Here is a 17194-nt window from a genome sequence, read left to right on the forward strand (position 1 = left end):
GGAGGTCTGTGTTTCTTCTCCTTAAGTATGAGGAGACCCTGTGACTGTGTTGGCCAATAAAATATCGCGAAGTGATTTTGTGGCAGTTTTCAGACTCAGGCTCTAGATGTGGCGAGTGTCCATTTGGTATCTCTGACAGTCACTTTTGGAACCCAGGTGTGAGGAAACCAAAGCAATGCCATTGGACAGGCTCCTGTAGAGAGGAGCTGGGGCCCCAGATCACAGTTTTAGATGAGTTTTTTTTTTTGTTTTTTTCAATTGGAGGATAATTTCTTTACAATGTTGTATTGGCTGCTGCCCTACAAAATTATTTAGCCATGAGTGTGTGTATATGTGTATGTGTGTGGTGTGTGTATGTATATGTGTGTTTGTGTATATATATGTATGTATGTATATATATCCCCTCCTTCTTGAGCCTCCCTTCCACCGCGCCCTCTCAGCCCACCCCTCTAGGTCCTCACATAGCATAGGGATGAGCTCCCTGTGTTATGCAGCAGCTTCTCACTAGCTAGCTATTTTACACCTGGTAATGTATATATTTTAATACTACTCTCTCAATTGATCCCACCCTCTCTCCTTCTCTCACTGCGTCCACGAGTTCATTTTCTGCATCTGCCTCTCTATACCTGCCTTGGAAATAGGTTCATCAGTATCATTTTTCTAGATCCCATATATGTGCATTAATACACGATATTTGTTTTGTTTTTTTCTGACTTCACTCTGTATAACAGGCTCTGCAAAGCAGGTGGAGCTTCCTCCCCCTCAGTTCAGTTGACTCAGATTCATTCCTTTTTATAGCTGAGTAATTTTCTATTTGATATGTGTCCCACACCTTCTTTATCCATTCTAGCTGAGTTTGCATTAACAGCCAGTAGGAAAGGGCTATCTTTGAAACTGTCCCTCTACCCTGATCCAGCAGCCCTAGCTGATTTCTTATGGAGCAGAGATGAACTTGCCCACCTTGCAGAATTTTGACTCAAATAATTTAGCATTATCATTTTAAGTGACAAGGTTTGGGGGCGTTGTTAGAGCAAATGGTAGATAATTGGAATGATCCACAAGGAAAGGTATCAGCAAATGGGTATTTTCTTTTACTTCACAATTTCTATTGCTTTGCTTGATCTGAAAATACATTTCCCCCAATAAAGTACTCACCAGCTGTTTCCTCTAGGTCTGTGTTCCTAATCGATAGCTTAGGATCTCTTTTTAAAACTCGAGTCCCAAACGTGTTAGGTCTCTAATTCATCTATTGCCATTCACTCTCTGGATATACATCCCTTTCTTTGGCTTTCTGAAACTCTCAGCAGGTAAAGAAGATTGCTGACAGCACCTTCGCTCATGATCACAGAGAATGTAGAGAGGAAAAGCTTCTTACAAGAATTAAGAGGGCTTTACCTGTATCATTAGTAATTGAAGTATTTTTTTCCTTTGTGCGTTTTCTTTTTTATTGAAGGATAGTTGATTTATAATACACTAGTTTCAGATGTACAGCAGAAAGGTTTAAGAGATTATACTCCGTTAAAAGTAATTACAAGATAATGGCTATAATTCCCTATGCTATACAATATATCTTTGCTTCTTACTTATACTATACCTAGTAGTTAGTATTTTGTAAGATCTCATACTGCTGGTTTGCCACTATACCCTTCTTTCTCCTCACTGGTAAACAGTAGCTTGTCTTGTTTTCTGTATGAATGAGTCTGTTTTGTCTTGCTATATACGTTCATTTATTTTATTTTTTAGAGTCAACATATAACTGATACCATATAACATTCATCCTTCTGTGTCTGACATTTCACTCAGTATAAAATTCTCTGGGTCAATCGATGTTTCTACAAATGACAGAATTTCATTCTTTTTATGGCTGAGTAATATTCCATTGTGTCTGTGTGTTTGTGTTCATACATCTTACTTTTCTGAATCCGTCCTTTCGTTTATGGATACTTCAGTTGCTTCCATATCTTGACTTTTAGAAATAATGCTGCTGCAATCACTGCGGTGCATATATGTTTTCAAGAGTGTTGTTTTTTTCTGGCTCTATACCCAAGAGTAGAATCGTTGAATTGTATGGTAATGTTTTGTTTGTTTTCTGAGGTACCTCTATATTGTTTTCCATAGTAACGGCACCAATTTGCATTCCCACCGTCAGTGTAGGAGTGTTCCCTTTTCTGTGCATCCTTGCCAACATTTTTTACTTGTAGATTTTTTGATGATAACTATTTTGATGGGTGTGAAGTAATATCTCGTTGTTTTGCATTTCTCTGATAACTAGTGATTTGAACATTTTGTCATGAGCCTGTTGGCCAGCTGTATGTCTTCTTTGGAAAAATGACTATTCAGATCTTCTGCCTATTTTTTGATTGATTGCTTGTTTTTGTTTTTTGATATTGACTTATATGAGCTGTTTATATATTTAGGGTATTAACCCCTTGAAATTTGCTTTATTTTTCTTTTTGCCTTGGAGATAGATCAAAACAATATTGCTACAATTTATTTTAAATTGCCTATGTTCTCAAGTCGGCATTTTATTATTTCAGATCGTATATTTAGGTCTTTTTGTTGTTGTTACTATTCATTTACTTATTTGACTGCAGTGGGTGTTGGTTGAGGCAGGCAGGCTCTTCACTGCAGTGAGTGGGCTTCTCCCTAGTTGTAGCATCAGGGCTCACTAGTTGTGGTTCATGTGGGGCTTAGTTGCCCTGTGGCATGTGGGATCTTAGTTTCTTGCTGCTGCTGCTGCTGCTAAGTCGCTTCAGTCATGTCCGACTCTGTGTGACCCCATAGATGGCAGCCCACCAGGCTCCCCCGTCCCTGGGATTTTCCAGGCAAGAACACTGGAGTGGGTTGCCATTTCCTTCTCCAACGCAGGAAAGTGCAAAGTGAAAGTGAAGTCACTGAGTCGTGTCCAACTCTCAGTGACCCCATGGACTGCATCCCACCGGGCTCCTCCATCCATGGGATTTTCCAGGCAAGAGTACTGGAGTGGGGTGCCATTGCCTTCTCCACTTAGTTCCTTGACCAGGAATCAAACTCATGTCTCTGCCTTGGAAGGCAGATTCTTAACTACTGGACCACGAGAGAAGTCCCACACCCTATGTCTTTTGGTTAGAGCATTTAGTCCATTGATAATTAGAGTAATTATTGATAAGTATGTACTTATTGCCATTTTATTACTTATTTTCTGATTTTTTTTTGTATTTCTTCTATGTTCCTCTCTTTTTCTTTTGCTTCTTCTCTTTCATTGAAAGGGAAGTTTTATTAGTTTTATTTAATAGTTTTATTTAGTAGTATGCTTGTGTTCCTGTCTTTAGTTTCCATGTATCTGTTGTAGATTTTTACTTGTGATTACCATAGTAGTCATATATGTTTGAGCTATAACTTTATCATCTTGTTTGAAACTAATAGTCATTTTGTTCAAACACTTTTCAGAAGATATACCTTTTTCTCCCCGCCCCCACATCATGTTCCTGATATCATATTATATCATCTTATGGTTACCCTTTTACTGTTTACTGTAGTCATAGTTGCTTTTACATATTTTTGTTTTTTATATCTTTGTTTCTTTGTTTTTTGTACCTTTATAACTTTTTTTTTTTAAAACCATGGTCAATCCTGAGCCCATACTATATATTTACCTTTCCTTCTGGGAGTCTACCTCTCTTATTGATTCTTTCTTCTTTCCCACTTAGATGAGAGCTGTTAACATTTCTTTTAGGATTGCTTTTGTATTGAGAAACGTTTTTTAGTTTTTCCTTGTCTGATAAGTTATTTGTCTCTCCTTTATTCTAAAAGATAATCTTATTGGGTAGAATGCCTCATTTGCAGGTATTCCCCTACAGCACTTCAAGTATCTTATACAAATCCCTCTGGCCTGCAGAGAAATAAGCTAATAGTCTTCTGGTAATTCCTTTGTATGTGACTCTGTTTTTCTATTGCTGACTTTAGAATTCTTTATCTTTAAATTAGCCATTTTAATTATGATATGTTTGGGTTTGAATCTGCTTAGGTTTATACTGTTTGGGGACCTCTGTGCTTCCTGTACTTGGATATCTGTGTCCTTCTTTAGGTTTGGGAAATTTTCAGGCATATGTTTCTCAAGTACATTTTTGATTCTCTTCTCTTTCTCCCTCTCTTTCTTATCCTCCTGGGGCCTCTATAACACAATATTGGTATTCTTTTTTTAACATTTATTTTTAATTGATTGGTGATTGCTTTACAATATTGATTTGATTTCTGCCATATATCAAATGAATTAACCATCAGTGTACATATGTCCCCTCCCTCTTGAATCTCCCTCCAACCTCCCACCCATGGCCACCCCTCTAGGTTATTACAGATCCCCAGTTTGGTTTCCCTGAGTCATACAGCAAATTCCCATTGGCTGTCTAGTTACATATATTAATGTATATGCCTCCATGCTACCCTCTCCATTCATCTCACCTGCTCCCTCTTCTCCCCCACCCTTGTCCATAAGTCTGTTCTCTATGTCTGCATCTCCATTGCTGCTTTGAAACCAGATTCATCACTAATATCCTTCTAAATTCCATATATATGTGTTAATATATGATATTTGTTTTTCTCTTTCTGACTTACTTCACTCTGTATAATAGGCTCTCGGTTCATCCACCTTATTAGAACTGACTCCAAACTGTTTCCTTCTATGGCTGAGTAGTATTCCACTGTGTATATGTACCACAGCTTCTTTATCCACTCATCTGTCGATGGACATCTAGGTTGCTTCCTGGTCATGACTGCCCCATATCCAGTTCTGCTCTGTGATATGACATAGTGCTGCTCAAACAAGGTTAGATTGTTCACTTGACTTGGGTCATGGGAAACCTGTCATCTAATCTGGCAGACCTCTCTCTGCCTTGCCGAGGGGCAAGCCAGCATCCCTGTGTTCCTCCTCAGTAGTAGACTCCAGGTTTCCTTCAGTCTCTCTATTAATCCCTGAGGTCTTTCAGCTAGCAAAGTGGGCTTGTCTGTTGTGCATAGGACCTCAGGCTTAGGGTGCCCAGGCTATGGATCTCATCACTCACTCCCCAGGGCAGGTGTCTGCCCATATATTCTCCCTTTTCTTCTGGGTCCCCTCCTAGGGTACAGGTCCAAGCTTGATTGCTTTTCTTCCCTTCCTACATGGTTGATTACATGTGTATCTTTCTTATAGCTTTGGTTGTACAGAAGCTCTACTGCCAGTTTCCAGTTAGTTTCCAGTGAGAATTATTACACATGTAGATAGATTTTTGATTCATTCATGTGGGGAGGTGAGTTCCATATTCTCTTACTCTGCCATCTTTTTTTTTCTAATTTGTTTATTTTTTGGCTGTGCTGGGTCTCCATTGCTGCACCAGCTTTTCTGTAGTTGCAGTGCACAGGCTTCTCATTTCAGTGGCTTCTCTTGTTGTAGAGCACAGGCTTTAGAGCGCACGGGCTTCAGTAGCTGTGCTTCCTGGGATCTAGATCATGGGCTCACTCAGTAGTTGTGGTGCATGGGCTTAGGTTGCTTCGAGGCATTTGGAATCTTCCTGGATCAGAGATCGAACCTGTGTCTCCTGCATTGGCAGGCAGATTCTTTAGCACTGAGCCACGAGGGAACCCCTTACTCTGCCGTCTTGATCAATCTGCTACACTGCTTCATGTATTTCTGTAAGATGTGAGACGTATTTGAAGACTCTTCACCATCTGAGCCACCAGGGAATCCCTTGGAAGAACACAGTTACACGTAAAAATTACTACAATGATAACACTCTTACTAAATTAATAGAATTCATCTCTATGCTTATATCCTGAATCCTAGCTCTTATAGATTCTCTGTGAATTATGACTTCCTCCATGTCCAACTTCTTTATTTAGTATGCATTCAAGTCTTTACCTTATTTTAAGTAAACTGATTCCTCCCTCAGCCTAGTTTCATAGTTTTTATTATAAACATTTTAAAAAGAATAATTTCTGCTCTTGATTTATCTCCCTCATTTCTGTCACTATTTCACTGATAATAACTCTCAATGAGTCACCAACGCCCGTTTATACTCTGAGCCTAAAGGATTCTTTAGTTCCAGTATAATCTTCTGCATAGTAGTTAACATTGATAACCATTTCTTCCTTCTTAAAATACTATTTCTTTGACCTCTGTGACATTGCTATCACCACATTTTCTCTTATTTCTGTGACTGCTCATCCTTCAATTTTTTTATTCCCATCATATTCTTTTCTCTTTCTAGATGGTCCTCTTTATACCTGTGGCAAAAAAAAAAAAAAAAAAAAAAAAAGCTCTGTGGGTCAGAACTCTCTGTTGAGCTTCAAACATTTATAACTACTTTCCTACTGGATATGTCCACCTTTCCCTTATTGAACTGGCATTTTTCTATTTTCCACTTCTGACCAAACTGTCCTATCTTTTATGTTACCAATTTCAGTGAGTGAAAACATTTTCATTTGTCAAAGAAAAACCAGGAATCAAGTTTGATTCTTCGCTATCTGTTACATCTCCCAAGTTCAATCAATCACTAAGGGCTGCTTTTCCCATGCTCTTTAACTCACCCAACTGTCCACTACTTTCCAGTTGCAGTGTTCCAGCCCTAGCTTAGGCAGTCACCACCTGATATTTCTTACCCTGTCCCTCTGACTCCTTTATTGATCACTCCAGTCCACATTTTTTTTCATTCCACTCAAAATAATCATTCTAAAATGCCATTCCCATAGATCAAAATCTTCTCTGATACCTATACCCTGTTTGAATGTAGGATCTTTCACATTTTCTGCTTCCCAGAGTTCCTTTCACTCTGCTTGCTTTCATTGGCTGTGGACTTTGCCCAGGTGCCATTCAAATTCCTTTTCTAAACCATCATTGAAAAACACCAGTTTGCAGTTCAAGTCACTGTGATAAATGACAGAGGGCTAGGTTACTTTTCTTCATAGACTGCTTTTCTGTGACACGCTGGGCAAACCTCAAGCTGTACCACATATAAAATGAGCCCCAAATCATTTGAACTTTGGCACAACATCTCTTGAGAATCCCACGTGCTAAGCTTAGAGCACCATTTATTTTGATTAAATATCCCTTTTGAACCGCATCCTTGTGTTTCTCTATGAGACAGTTCTTAACTACATTTTGCTGAATAATAGCAGTATGTGTCAGATTAAATTTTTCTTTGTCTAGTTTCTCTTTTCAAACTAAAGTCAGTCTGTTTCTGGAGGTTGCTTGTCCATTGACAGGACATACTAGGACTCTGTGATAATCCAAATCCAGTTTCATCCAAGTAAGAATGAACTCATTCATTTTCCTTTTCAGTGAGAGTCACCAAATGATGGCTGTTTTATGGGTGTAATCTGATCTTTAAGAGACAAATCTGTATGTTTATTTACTTTTTTTTAGGTTTGTATAGTTCAGAATGTGTGGTGGCAAGTTAAAATACATCTTCTCACTGATTTTTTTGTTTACTCTTAGAGCTCAGGGTTTTAAATCAATGTTTTTAAACAATTCTAGTTACACTCCAGTGCAATAGCAAAGCCCAAGGAAAAGCTCAAAACAACTCAGCTTTCACTTATTGATTTACAAATTGAGTAGCTGATCTCATAAACAATGCATAGAGCCCTACTCTGACTCAGATTTCTCTAAGCTTAAATTTTGCTTTTAATATCCTCATCGAATGATACTGTGCTAGTTATAAATGTTTAAAAAAAAGTTTTAGAAGTAATTTCTCCTCACTATAGAAAGTAGGAAATACAAAAAAAGTGAAAAAATTAAAATTTTATATATTCTCTATGTATTAAAATAAGATCTGTTAACATTTTTAGTGTTTTTTTAACTAAATATAATTTCTATCACATTATAAATACTCAATAAGTATAATAAAGTTTGTTGAATGAATGGAGAAAAGTATATAGATGTAAATAATGGTATTTTCTCATATCCTAAAGTTGTTCCTTAATATCACAATAACAAAAGCATACTCTCCATTATGTAAGTGATAATTTTCCTATGGGTAACATGTTTTCTATTATTAGGCATCTGAATAATTCCATATTATAGATAAGAGTAATTATGAAATAACTTGGGCTATAGCTTATCCGAATTTTAAAATAAAGATTTTCTTGTCTATTATGTTTGAATATGTGTAAAAAGTTGTTGATATATATTATCAAATTGCTTTTCAGAATGATTGTATTCATTTCAAACAAAAAATGGTTGAGAATATCTGCTGCATAGTAATTTTATTCTATTAAACATTGTTATTTTAAAATATGAATTTCATGGCACAGTCATTTTATATTATTTGAGTTACAATTTTTTTTAGTACTATAGTTAAATATTTACCAATACTTTGACTTCTGTGGGTTTTTTGTGTGAACCTATTGACAAGATTTTTTTCTAATACTTAATATATACCAGGGACTATTCTGAGTGCTTAACATTTATTGATTTACTTGATCCTCACAAGAACCTTTTAAATCATGAGATGCCCCTATAATCCCCGTTTTAAAGATGAATGAAATAGATCGCTGGAATGATTTTTGATGTTGTCTAATAAGATATAATAAGATTTTTGGTTATGGATTTGTAGAAACTGTTTGCATGTTGAAAATATTAGCCAGGGTAGAGAGATGTATTTCAGATAATTCCCTATCACATGGATTGTCTTTTGTTAGTTTACCAATACATTTTATTTTGTAAGTTCAGTCATTATACCATCAAGTTCATTAAAAGTTTGAGTTCATAGGGTTAATTATTTATACATTATCCCTATAATTTATAGGTTATTTTGTTTTATTTTGTCTCTTTGTTTCTTCTGTTTATTTATAACTTATCCATTTGGAAATTATGTGTTATGTTAAATGAGAATCTCATTATATTTTCCCTCAATAATCAATAAATTCTCTACTGATTTGTAATACTCTATGAAGTATACTGAGCATATGTACATCTCCAGCTTAAATGAAAAAAAATTTTTTTTTCTCTTACCATATATGATCATTATGTACCATCTGGATATATTATGCTCGCTTACACAGTGGCATAAATATGTATCTAACATTTGACATTTATTTGTTCTATTAAAAACTTCTTTAGTTGGTGCTACTTTTAAGTAATTCTGAAACAAAATGAAAATTTATGATTTATATATTTACATGATTTATTCTTTAATTAGTTTTAGCTCTTTCATACTTCAGTTATGTCTTAGATGAGCCAAGTCAACATTCATTTTAAGGCCAACATCTAAATGCATATGAGAATGCATGGGGGTGTGAAAGTTTTTATATGGCAAATAGAATGTCAATAAAGACAGTATTCTTGCAAATTTCAAGACATCTAAAAATGCCCTCCAATGTTATTTAATGGGATTTAGTTGATTAGTCTCTATTTAAAAGTTGTGAATTGTATTCTAATTGTTACTGTTCAAAGAGTATGTCTCATTGACAGTGTGTATATAATATGTCATTATAGTTCAGTAAAGATAGACTTTGATAATATATAATGTTTTTCATGAAATAATGATAAGTAATTCATTTATTGTCTGCTTTATAATAGATATTTTGCTAGATTTTTAATATATAAACTTTATATCAGGTTTATCAGTTTCATTTTTCATAACTACTGTAATCCTAGGTATATTCGTAGATACAGATATTAAAACATATAGAAGTTAAATAAAGAAGTAGATTATAAAAGAAGGAATATCTCAAACACCTTAACTTTATACCTCAAGGAGCTAGAAAAACAAGTCACACCCACATTTACAAGGGGGACAGGGAAAAAAAAAAGACAAGAGCACAAATAAATAAGATAGAAAAAAAAAAGAAAAAAATAATTGAAACTGAGTTGGTGTTTTGAAAACACAAAATTAACAGAACTTGAGCTAGACTGACTAACAAACAAAGAGAAGAGATTAAATAAAACCCAGTAAAAGAAGAGACATTACAACTGATGACACAGAAATTAAAATGATTATAAGAGATTTTATGCCAACAATTTGGAAATCCCAGAACAAATGAATAAATTCCTAGAAATGTATAATATGATAAAATTAAATCATAGAGAAAGAGGGCAAGCAAACAGATACACTAGTATGGAGATTGTTTCAGTATTCAAAAACCTTCCTACAAATGAAGAAAACCCTGGGACCAGATGACATCACTATTGTACAAAACATTCAAAGAAGAATCCTTTGAATCAAGTCAGTGCTTTTCAAACTCTTCCAAAAAAGTCACACTTCTCTAGGTGAGAGTTACTTGTAGTAGTTTCTAAAGTATTAATAGCTGATTACCAAGATCACTAAAGAGTTTTTAAAAGACAGAGATTATTAAATCTCTTCCGCAGAGGTTATGATTTAAGTTGAGGCCTTGAATTCAGTATTTCAAAAGTCTGACTCCGACACAGAGTTGGTTTTCACTCATGTGATCACCTCTTATGGACTGTTGTCTGTTGTCGAGAGAATGGTGGGCAGGTGCTGGTCATATGTGATACTTCGTGTTTTCTTCACCTTTCATCTAGTGATTCAATACCTTTCCTCATTTTCAAGCTGTATTGAGATATGTCTGGGTTTACTTAAGAGTCTTCCTGAAAATACTCCTCAAGAATCACTTCTGGGTGTAGGGATGGCTTCCTGAGTACTTCTTAGATTTTTTTGTTGTCTGCCATAGGAATTGACCTGTTTCTCTAAACCATTGCTGTAGAAAAACTGCAGCTGTTTCTTCTTAGAACTATCCTTCTTTTACAGTCTGAAACCAAATGATATAAAATCTTCTCCTTCCCATACAGTAGCTATTTAGGAATGAACACATTTTCAAGTTTATTGTGTTTCCTTTTCAGCGTTTTCACTAATAATAACATGTAGAGAACAAAAAGAATGAAATAAAGTTCACCAACACTTTAAGATCACCTATCCAAGTTGTTTTCTAAGTGTAACTGTGAAAACAATCTTCTTTCTTATCCTTTAACTCCTCCTGGGAGTTAGAAATAGCCAGACAAGCCTTCTAGCTAACATTTTATTCCTTAGATTAATATATCACCACTCTTTAACCTCTTAGATTCTCTTTCTCATTCTTATCTTAGACATTACCGTAGTTCACATATGTATGTGTGTGCTGTGTGCTAAGTTGCTTCAGTTCTGTCTGACTCTTTGCAACCCTATGGAGTAAGCCACCAGGCTCCTTTGTCCATAGGGTTTTCCAGGCAAGAATACTGGAGTGGGTTGCCATGCCCTCCTCCAGGAAATCTTCTCAACCGAGGGATTGAACCCACATTTCTTGTGCTTCTACATTGGCAGGTGGATTTTTTACAACTAGCATCACCTGTGAAGCCCTCAATTCACAAGGCAAGCAAATACAGCACTATGGGCCCTTGGCTTGAAACCAAGGAAGCAAGACAGTTTATCTTAAACACTAAAATGGAAATGTTAGCATCATTTGTGGTCCAAGAAAGAATCATTTCAGGAGATTTCAGGTTAATCACTTCCAAACTCTCATGGTTCTCATGTAATGGAGACATTTGGAATAATGCACTTTTGGAGTTGGTTAGGAAGATCCCCTGGAGAGAGAGATGGCAACCCACTCCAGTATTCTTGTCCAGCAATCCCATGGACACAGGAGCCTGGTGGGCTACAGTCAATGGGGTTGCAAAAGAGTGGGGTACCACTTAGTGACAAAACAACAACTTTTGGAGTTAATGCACAATACGCACAAAAAGTTAATGCACAAATATTCATTTGAGGTGATTCCTAGATAATAGTTTCCTCTTTCCTACATTTTCTGGTAATCAGTGTCAAACCTCACATTCCCTATTGATGTCTGATTTTGTTAGGTAATGCTAGAAATTACTCACATAAACATAGTGCTTTACATGTAAAGGAATTTCAAGATAGGCTGGTTGATGTTGTTTGTCATGTGCCAAAATATATTATTACATGCAAATAAGTCAACCAATTTTAAATACATATCCTCAAAGACTATCTTCCTCCCTTCAGTTTTTTTCTCTAAGTCCTTTTGAGTTTTGACAGTTTTTATTTCGGAAAAGAATTAAAGGAGAGTTCTGGGAAGGTACTCTAGAGAAAATGTCTGTATAACAATCTGGCTACTGGTTATGAAAATTTGATATCTTCAAATGAAATGCCCCATAATATGCAGAAATATGAAAGTATTTCCAAAGTGATTCATCAACATACTTCCCAATTCTTACAATTAGAAAAGCATTTACAATGGAAACACTTTATCATTCTTTGTATTTCATTTTAGTACATCTCAAATAATATGATTTATGTTATACAATGTATTTCTACAAGAAAATTATGTTTATACAATATATATGATTTCCCTTTTTGTCTTGCACAGGATTCATGCATATGTTCAGTAATTTTCTGTGCTATGGGGAGTTAAGGAGTCTCATCCTCTGAAAGCTGTTATGCTTGCTGGTGCCTCTTAGCTGTGTGCTCCATAGGTACCTTCTGAGCACCAGAAGAGTGGATACATGTACAACAACTCCCTTTGACTGTTTTGTTTTGTTTTGTTTCAGATCTCAGGCTGAGAAACCTGTTGTTGCTTACAGCAATGTCTCATCACCTCTGCAATAACTCAGCAACTCTGTGCACAATGAGGTACTATGACCTTTTTTGTTTTATTTTCTCTGCTCACATGTTGGGATATAAGATTGTTTTTCTGTAGAAAGATTGCATTATTCCAGATCAAGGCCTCAAGAGCTTTAGAAATACCATTGTCAATACCTAGATGAAGTGAAAGGATGGCCACAAGGTACAGTCTCTAAGAAAACATCTTGTTGTTCTTTCTCCCTCTTTTAGATGAGTGTGTTTGTGACTTTTCTTCAAGAGGAGGATTCAGGAAGGCTATTATCAGTGGTCTAAGATGATTTAGTTGATTCTGAGAATTAAGCAGGGATGATTGTGATAATTTTTTCAAGAAATTAAACATGATGTCATTGAGTAGAACTGGGCAACACAGCCATAAGGAAGACAATATGACCCACTTGTTTTGTACACTGTAGTTCTAGGAGTTGATACTTCTTTCAGCCTTTCTTACTTGTCAGCTTATGCTTTGGCTTGATTATTTCAATTTGTTTCCTCAATATTTATTTGTGCCTGTTTTGTTCTAAGGTGGCAAATTTTCTGTTGCAGTTTTTAAATATCTCATCAATAAAAAGTGGTTTGGGATGTAAATTGACTTTGGCTGGGAGTTGACTCATCAGTAAAAATTGTTTTTGGACACTAATAAGGCTTGGGTGTGATTTGGCTCAAGTATGAATTTTGCATTATTTTAAAGAATTGTTGTTCTACTGTGAGATACTAAAGTTATAAAACTATGAAGAAAATGTTCAATTCTATAATAAATACTTCAAGTTTAGTTGAATATATTACATAAGAGGCATGAATTACTTTGGAAAAAGCAAATATATGGTTGATATGTCTAAAGTTACAAATACTTAATAGTTAGAGGACTACATAATGGAGAGTAGTGTTAGTTTTCAAAGAACATGTTTATTGATGCTAAGTTTTGCACATTCTGTGAGACCAAGTTGTGACACGTATTTGTTATATATTCATAATATCCGAACATCTTTTTTGTCCCTGTTCTTAACTTCTGACCAGCTATTTTAAAATCTATGGTTTGTTTTCTAACTGGCTGTTGTCTTATAATATGCTAGTGATAAAGACAACCAGTTCTATGAAATGGAAGCTGAAACAGTGAAAACTATATCATCATTAGGCAGAAAATATTGAAGGGGGAGGGTTTTCAGAAGAATCCTGGGCATGAGATACAAAGATGATTGGGACAGGGCAGAGAAGTGAGAAGCTACTCCAGGCAGGAACAGGAGCAGAAACTTAAGTCTTCAAGGGTGGAATGAGCATGATAGGATTGGCAAGTGTGGAGATGGATTGTCTGCAGTAGAAGGTGACTCCATCCCAGTCATGGAATTCATAGGCAGAGAGGTTCTGAGAAGAAAATATGGGCTTTTTAGATTGGGTGTTGAAAAGCTTGATAGGTTAAGAGAAGCTTCTGTATAGACTCTGAACAAGGAAGAAGCACTGTGAATCAGGAAGTTTCTGGGAGAAGTATCTGTTTACAAAAAAAGTGCGAGAAGATATATTTGGGTTCATATACAAGAATAAGCAGTACAGGAGATGGAAAAAGCTGTAAGGTCTATCTCTGACAAGACTGCTTTTGAACAGTGGGCAGGTGGTAAAGAACACTGTAAATGTTGAAATAAAGAGGCAAGTACATAAAAAAGTGATACTGAGTTGAACATTCAGATAAATATAACAACTGGACGTGTGCAAAATTTAAAGAAAAGGAGATAGAAAAGGAGAAAGAACAGGATTTTAGTTCAGACATGAAGACAAAGGAAGGAAAAAAGCACATCAGATTGACTCAGCATATTTTAGGTCCATGAAGACAAGCATTATACCTTATTCCTTTTTTAAAGTCACAAATAATACTTTGAACCTGAAGTCACTCTGTAGGTACTTGTTAAATGATGAATAAATGAATAAAAGGAGCTTTGTCATTTAACAACTGATGATAGTAGAATTGAAACAAAAGTGGCTCCTAGATTTTGAGATGGAATGACTAAAAGATGGGAAGCATTTGCAGTGGAGTGGTACAGTAGGGAGGATCAGTTCAGTTCAGTTCAGCTCAGTCGTGTCTGACTCTTTGCGACCCCATGGATCGCAGCATGCCATCACCAACTCCCAGAGTTCACTCAGACTCACATCCATTGAATCAGTGATGCCATCCAGCCATTTCATCCTCTGTCGTCCCCTTTTCTTCCTGCCCCCAATCCCTCCTAGCATTGGGGTCTTTTCCAGTGAGTCAACTCTTTAGCATCATTCAGCTGGAGTTTCAGCTTTAGCATCATTCCTTCCAAAGAAATCCCAGGGCTGATATCCTTTAGGATGGACTGGTTGGATCTCCTTGCAGTCCAAGGGACTCTCAACAGTATTCTCCAACACAACAGTTCAAAAGCACCAATTCTTCAGCGCTCAGCCTTCTTCACAGTCCAACTCTCACATCCGTACATGACCAGTGGAAAAACCATAGCCTTGACTAGACAGATCTTTGTTGGCAAAGTAATCTCTCTGCTTTTCAATATGCTATCTAGAGAAGAATAATGGCCCTCAAAGTTATATACCTATTATGAGACCTGTGAATATGTTAGGTTATATGGCAAAGGGGAATTAAGGTTGCAGATGGAATTTAGGTTGCTAGTCAGCTGACCTTAAAATATGCAGATTATTTTGGATAATCTAGGTTGGCCCAGTGTGGTTACAAGTGTCCTTAAGTTTTGGAAGAAAGAAGCAGAAATTTCTGTATCTGAGTGATACCATGTAAGACAGACTTGAGGGGCCTCTCTTGGCTTTGTAAATGAAAAGAAGCCACAAGCCAATGAATGTAGGCAGTTTCTAGAAGCTGGAATAGGCAAAGGAATAGGTCCTACTCTAATGCCTCCAGAAATGAGCCAATCCTACTGAAATGTTGCTTTTAGCTGAGTGTGACCCATTTCAGACCCCTTGTCTCTAGAATTGTAAGAGAAATACACTTAATTTTGTTAACAATAGCAAACAGGAAACTAATGGAAATTGTGAAGGAGGGGTATGTCAGGATTTAGTAGTGCTAGATTTGATATCTGGAAGAATGACTCTGTGATTATCTAGCTGGAAAGTCTTGGGGAAATTGCTTATCTTCTTAGGATATTATTTTCCTTATTAATGATTAATTTGGTGCCCAACAAAACTCGTTCTTGATTGTAGTGCTGCCTTTTTGACTGATTTTTCTTTAATTTCTATAAAACTCTTAACTTGCTTCTGGTCTCCAGTATTTGGATTTCCTCATTTCTGATTTCCTTTTTAATAAATTGACTCTTATACTCTGGTAGTTCCAATTGTCACATATTTTCCCAAACGTGAAGCATGTTTATCTACTCAAAACCCAATCGTTTTTTCAAATTACTTCCATATTTACAAATGACTCCCTAGCACCATTAGAAGCTCAGCTTGTATGTATAAAAAAAAAAAAAAGAAATTACCATATTCTCTTCCCCTGAGATTCCTTTTAAGCATTTCAGTTTCACTTAAGCAAATGCCTTTTAAGCACCTAAAATAACAATGTTTTGATCTTTTTGGTTTAAGTTACATACTTTTATTATTTCTCATCATCCTCATTGAGAAGAAGAGGTCTGGAAAGGAAATGAACATTTATTGAACACTCAGTATATGTCAGATATTGAAATAGATCCTTTCTTATCTTTGAAATGGGGATTTTTAAAAAGTGTTAGACATTTACCAAGCTTTACTGTGCCTTTCCAAGCATTTAAACTGAGTCATTCATAACTTCTGTAGGAGAGAAGATACCAAATAGAACAAGGATTGGCAAGCTTTATCTGTAGAAGACTCATTAAGCCAAGTGTCATTTTTCTCTCATATTCTTCTTTGACTTTGGGTTCTTTGGCCATTTGTTTGTTCTTTAGCAACTTCTTTAATTTATTTATTAAACTGTATTGAAGTATAGTTGATTTACACTGTCATGTTAATTTCTGTTGCATAGCAAAGTGATTGAGTTATGTATGCATACTATTTTTCATATTATTTTCCATTATGGTTTATCACAGGATATTGAATATAGTTTCCTGTGCTATATGGTAGGATCTTGTTGTTTATTCATTCTATATATAATAGCTCTAGAAACATCTGTGAAATGTAAAGTCTATTCTTAGTACATGGACCATTCAAAAGCAGACTCAATTTAGCCAGGGAACGAATTGGGCTTGCATACTATAGCTTGGCTTCGCTGGTAGCTCAGACTTTAACGAATCTGCCTGCAATGCAGGAGACCTGGATTCCGTCTCTGGGTTGAGAAGATCCCCTGGAGAAGGGCATGGCAACCTACTCTAGTATTCTTGCCAGGAGAATCCTCATGCACAGAGGAGCCTGGTGGGCTATAGTCCATGGGGTAGCAAAGAGCTGGACACTACTGAGCAACTAAGCACACCCCTGTAGCTTAAAATAGGGCAATGATGAATTTTATCATAGTGAAAATATTCTTACAAATCAGATTTCATTGAGGAAAAAAAGTAAGAACTAGTTCTAAGGAAATGAGCATTTTTACAATTAGCTATTGAACAGAGGAATGGATTTATGGGATATTCCTAAAAGACAAGAAAGGGAAGTAGAAAGACCTTCTGGATCTGAGA

Source organism: Ovis canadensis, chromosome 5 (assembly GCF_042477335.2).
Source record: "Ovis canadensis isolate MfBH-ARS-UI-01 breed Bighorn chromosome 5, ARS-UI_OviCan_v2, whole genome shotgun sequence".
Classification (NCBI taxonomy): domain Eukaryota; kingdom Metazoa; phylum Chordata; class Mammalia; order Artiodactyla; family Bovidae; genus Ovis; species Ovis canadensis.